Source organism: Vigna radiata, unplaced genomic scaffold, assembly GCF_000741045.1.
Source record: "Vigna radiata var. radiata cultivar VC1973A unplaced genomic scaffold, Vradiata_ver6 scaffold_23, whole genome shotgun sequence".
Taxonomy (NCBI): domain Eukaryota; kingdom Viridiplantae; phylum Streptophyta; class Magnoliopsida; order Fabales; family Fabaceae; genus Vigna; species Vigna radiata.
The window spans coordinates 734,203-740,328 of record NW_014541837.1 but is presented as its reverse complement, the minus strand read 5'-3'; the positions used below and the strand labels follow the sequence as shown (position 1 = coordinate 740,328).

At 36.0% G+C, this 6,126-nt stretch overlaps 1 long non-coding RNA gene across 1 annotated transcript; it reads left to right on the top strand.

Moving 5' to 3' along the window:
• The first annotated feature begins 5,526 nt into the window (after positions 1–5,526).
• On the top strand, positions 5,527–5,833 carry LOC111240702. The gene is made up of 2 exons (XR_002666228.1): positions 5,527–5,646; positions 5,764–5,833. It is a non-coding gene; the product is annotated as an uncharacterized LOC111240702 (long non-coding RNA).
• The last annotated feature ends 293 nt before the right edge of the window (positions 5,834–6,126 follow it).

Below are 6,126 nucleotides of genomic sequence, written 5' to 3'. Positions count from 1 at the left end.
AAATGCAAAGGAAGTGATTGGCCATGTTATGTAATAACAAAAACAGAGTTTAGTTACCGGGACGAATGCAACCATCCAACAAAACATAGATAAGAAACAACAACTCAATTTCAAATTATGCTCTTTCTTAAGTTTTTTATGTGCAACATCAAGTTTTTCAGATTCACTCATTAATTCAAAGATGGCTTTTTGTAAATCTAACTCACTAGATTCAAAGCTAGAATCACTTACTTGGCTTCCAGCATCTTTTGAGTCGGTTGTTAGACATATATTAGCTTTTTCATCTGAATCACTTGAGCTTGTAGAGTTAGACGCATTGTCTTCCAAGCTATATATGCTTTCTTCTTTGGAAACTTTCTTTCCTTCTTTTCTTCACTTTTCCTATTTTTAGGACATTCGGTTTTCGTATGTCCTTTTTCTCCATATTCGTAGCATTTAACACTTGAAGGAGATTCTTGATTTTCTCTCCTTTCTCCACGGAATTTATTCTTACCTTTTGCTTTCATAAATTTCACAAACTTTTTAATCATGAGGCTCATGTTCTCCTCATCATCATCGGAATCATCATCTTCAATCCTTTTAGAACTTTTCCCTTTAGAGATTTCGGATTTGAAGGCAAGAGTCTTTCTTTTACCTTAATCTTCTTCAGCAGTTAATCTCCTCAACTCAAGCTCATGCTCACGGAGCTTTCCAAAGAGAATAGGCATTGTCATTTGAGAGAGGTTTTGTAACTCTCAGATGGCAGTAACCTTTGGTTGCCAAGACTTGTCCAATGATTTCAAAATTTTTACATTTAATTCATCAGTATCAAAAGTCTTACCCAACCTTGTCAAGTGGTCCACTATATGAGTGAAACGCTTTTGGACATCGGAAATAGTTTCTCCAGGTTGCATTCTGAACATCTCATATTCCTGGATAAGCGTGTTCTTCCTTACACGTTTTACATCCTCTGTACCCTCATGTGTGACTCTGAGGACCTCCCACATTTCTTGTGTTATCTTACACACTAAAATTCTATAAAATTCATCAAGTACAACAACAGATGAAATAATATTACGAGCTTTAATATCAAACTGAGCCTGTCTATTTTCTTCAGCAGTCCAGTTAAAATATGGTTTTTCTACCTCTACACCATCAACTGTACTTTTAGGAATAAAAGGACCATTTTGTACAGCTTCCCAGATACCTTTGTCAACAGACTCATAAAAATTTCCATTCTGACTTTCCAGAACGCATAATTATCACCAGTAAAAAGTGGTGGTCTGTTAATAGAAGCACCTTCGACATACAAGATTTTGATGACCGACCATTTTTGCAAAATTTGAAAGAATATCAAAGCAATCTCTAATACCAAATATTGGTATCGGATATCAACCAGAGAATAACACAGTGGAATAAAGTTAATAAAGCGGAAAGCGTGTTCGATCACAAGTTATGTAAAAATGGTCAGTTTTACAAATAAATTTTCTAAGGGAAAATTTATCAAACAGTTGATGTGCATAAAACAGTAAAGAGTGTAGCGAGTAGAAAAATCACAGATAAATTTTATACTGGTTCGATTCAAAAGAATCTACATCCAGTCGTTAATCACTATAAAAAGTGATTAACAGTTTCACTAAAAAACAGTTTCACAGTTTTACAATAAGTGAATTAAAATAAGAGATAAAAGAACCTTCCTTCGACAAATGAACCGGAAGAGAACTACTTTGTCAACTCGAAGAGAACCGCTCCGACTGTCGACAAGCGAAACGCGAGCTTCTCCTATTCACGAGACTAGACAAAGTACACTATGCCAACTCAAAGAGAACCGCTCTGACTTTCGACAAACGAAATGCGAGCTTCTCCTATTCACGAGACCAGGCAAAGCACCTTACCAACTCGAAGAGAACCGCTCTGACTGTCGACAAACGAAATGCGAGCTTCTCTTATTCACGAGACCAGGCAAGGGACTTAAACTAGCTTTAGAGAACTTCCTCAGACAAATTGTATTCTACTAAAGATCTAAGTTCAAAAGTTATTTTCTGAAGTTCTCAAAGCACTTATTTATAGGTAGCTAGTCTGAATATGTAAGGTCATGTTACAACTGCCAATGATAATCGATTATTGTAAGTGATGATCGATTATTCAAGTCCGTTACAAATTTTTCAAAATAAGTTGTACATTTTTCAAAACATACCTGTGATAATCGATTATTTGGAGTGATAATGGATTATTCTAAAGCAACATAGTTTTTTGAAAAAGCTCAAGATAATCGATTATTGCTCCTTATAATTGATTAAATACATAATAGTATCAAAATACGAGTATTCTACAAAGTACTTTTAATATAATTTCTAATATCTTTTTCAAGTTAAACTTCTTGTAGCATTATCAAAACCATTAATTTTAAAATTTACCAATGCTCGACATTGGTAACAATAGGCATCGGGCAAAGGTAGATAGGTGTTTTACTGTCTCGGGTAGATGATGAACCGAGATTGTATTGTTTTACATAGGTTAAAAATTTTACCTTACGAAAGTGTTCTTCTTCCTCACAGTTTTCGAAAGGGTTCTTCTTCCTCACAAGTTTCAAAAGTGCAACCTCTGCAGCTCTTCTTCCCTGGTGCAACATTCTCCATCGCGGTGGTGAAGCTTTTCTCTCACCGGTGGTCCAAGGTGTGCATCCTGCATTGGTGCCTCTGCCTCTGGTTTCTGTCGCGTGGGTGCCTCCATTTGACTCGTCGACGCCGCCACTGCACTAGCCCCGCTGCACCGCCCCGCTGCACCATCCCCGCTGCTTTACTCCTGCTGCACCACTTGCCTTGGCCGCTTCCTCCACGCCGTTCATCTTTCTCTTTGCGGCGGCTTCTTCTTCTTGGAGGTAAGTATTTTGAAAACATGCAGTATCCCTGGTACAACCTCTTTTGTTTCTCCTCTCTTGGGCATTGTCTTCATTTAACAGTTCCTATAACTGATACTTAGTCTAAACTAAGTTTATTTTATGTTCTCTATAATACTTCTAGTTTTGTATCTGAAACCCACCTGTTATGTTCGGATACTCTAAGTTTGGTGTGGCCTTACAGTCATTTAAAAATGTGAATTCCTTTTACAAATTTAAATTTGAGTCTTTTTGACTCATTCCCATGTACATCTGGATGCTCAATTGCATCTTTGGCATTTTGACTGAAATGAGTGTGAGTGTGCTAATGTTTGATGATTGTAAAGTTATTAGTTGTTCTATGACAATATCTTAATTGTTTATTTTTATATGTTCTTTGCTGTTATTGGAAATGAAGCTAAAACTGGATATATTGAATCTTGGACTTTCAGTATAACAGTGGAAATGTAAACGGGTATGAAAGGAAAACATGTCACGGATATCTCTTGATTATTGGTTAACCAAATAAATGAGTATCTACAATGTTCGATGACTTATTTACTGTTCTATTACTGTATTGTAGTTGTTTAATTCTTTTAATGTTCTTTTCTGACATTGAAATTGAAGCCAGAGAAAATTGACCATGTTGGATCTAGGACTTTTAGTGTTAATGGTGGAAATGTAAAGGGTTGCGAAGGAGAAGATGACAAGGATAACTATTGATTTTGTATTAGCGATAACATATTTGAGACTTATCATTTAGGAGATTGATAAAAGATAACTTTTGCTCTGTCTTTTGCATTTTTAGCTCATATGATTATGTGATCATAGAAATAGAACTTGGAAAAAAATATATCCGTCAATCTGATTATGTAATCATAGAAATAGAACTGCTCCTTGAACAAAATTTACTTACTCAAAGCCCAAAGTGAAATTTGAGAGGGGAAAGGCGAGATCCTGTTACTCACCAAACTCGAGCACTACTGGAAAAAGAAGATTCTATGACAGGCTATCATGGCAGATGATATCCACCTATCATAATATATTGAGCGGTGGCAAAATGGAAATTATTCTTTCATTCTCATCGAGAACACATCGCACAAGTACACGTCTCGAACACACCTTATTTTCGCGCACCCTTTCTCCCCTTTTCCCCTAACTTCGCCACCCTTTCTCCGCCCAAGTTCTTGCGTTCTCGAGCCTCCGACGCTATCTCCGACGCTATCTCTGACCACCACCGGTACCCTCCTCGCTTCGGATCTCACGCTCCTACCCACGCTTTTCTCTTTTTGCTTCGTCGATCATCGTCGATTTTCTTACGTTTACGCGTTCGAATAGGGTTTCGGTTTCAGGTTCTTGATCCCTGGGTTCTGATTTCTTTTCTCTAATTTCACTTCTCTATTTAGTTTCCATGTTCTCTTAGTTTATAACTTTTCGTTTTCTTGATCGTGAATTAAAGCAGCGAGTGAAGAAGGTCGTGGACGATGAGCAACGTGTTCGAGGGATACAAACGCCAATACTGCGAACTCTCAGCGAATCTTACGAAAAACTGCACTGCTGCTGGTGCTCTTAATGGAGGTACTGGAAAATTTTAACTTGATTCTTCGTTGTTTGAAAAAAATTTCCAGCCGTCTTATGTTGTTGTTTTTATTTTATTATGTATAAATTTAGTTAATTTGCTTGGTTTTTATGATATTTTTGTGTATTGGTATGTCTTTCTTTTATAGGACAAGGTCCAAAAGTTTGAGTTCTTAGTTTTGCATTTGTTAAAATATGATTGAAACTCCTATGTTGTAGAATTCAGCTACATTGCTTTACTTTAGATAATGACATTTAGCATGAATTAAGATCATTTAAGTTATTGTTGTGTTGTGTGTATAGTTAATTTGTCAAGTTCATTTGCTTATTTTTTTAAAGGCTTGTTGTTAAGCCTTTGATTCTATGTCAGGTTAATTGATTTTCTGTTAGGTTATCTTTTCTTCAATAACCTGTAAAGTGGCTGGTTGTTTAAGATATTTAGGCCAATAGTTTTGTTATGATTCAAGTGGCTATTGATAGGAAAGAAACTAGCATTATTTAAAATTAGAGAATGGTGTGCCATTAGGTACGTAGCAAATAAAATATAGGGTTGATTATTAACATGATTTGGTTGAGCCTAAATGTTGATTTAGTCCAAGTGTTGTTACTTATACCTCGGTGATTCAAAGTTTCTGTAAGAGAGGTAAGCGGGTGGAAGCATTAGATATTCTAAGTCTGTAAGAAAATTGTGAAGAATAGGAGATGAAGGTTTCCTAAAATTATACTAATTCTGATGACTGATTCCTGAATTTTACATCCTTTGTGTAGAATTACTCAAATATTTTCATGTAAATGCAATGTGAACTTCTTCCCTCAATTTTAAGTCATATTTGCCTTTCAAATTTTTTAAGCTGAGCAATTATAGATGGATGCATTGTCTGTTGATGGAAGTGATTGGCAATCACTTAGATCGAAGCTATGCCAGCTCAAAATCTAGTTCTCTTCAAATTTTAACACCATAGAGTGGTTGTCACGAAAATAGAGAAAGGAAATATATTCTGTTGGAGCAAACAAATTGTGCATAACTGATAAAACACTTTTCAATTTTGAATATTTTGGTTCATTGCTTAATTCATTGAAGTTATGATTTTAGTTTCGTCTACTAGTTTTACTCTGTTCATCCAACGAGTTTATTTATTTTGGCATCTTTTCTCAGCTCGGAGTCAAATCAAAGTTCTCTTGTTGGACACCTTGTAAGACATAAAGGACCAGTAAGTTCTGCTTTACTTTTATAAGCCAACCTGATAAGTTTTANTTGTTCAATGTTCTTGACCATGTGTTTTGTTCACTTAATTTAAAGTCCTATACTGAATATTTTTATGTTTCAGGTTCGTGGTCTTGAATTTAATGTCATTGCACCAAACCTTCTTGCATCTGGTGCTGAGGATGGTGAAATTTGCATATGGGATTTGTTCAATCCTTCTGAGCCTACACATTTTCCACCACTAAAGGACAGAGATTTTCCCCTCGAGAGTGTGCATGTTGCATAACAACAACAATAAGAATTGGTTTCTGTGATGTAGTCTACTGGTACTTTATTTATTTCTTCCCCTTGCTAATGATTAAGGGAGGGTTTCTTATGATGTTGACACAGAGCAGATTGTCCTTGATGAAGAAGTTGTCTCTTGCAAGGGGAAAATGAGTTCAGCTGTGCAAATGCGTGGATCAATACCACTTTTTTGGTCAATTTG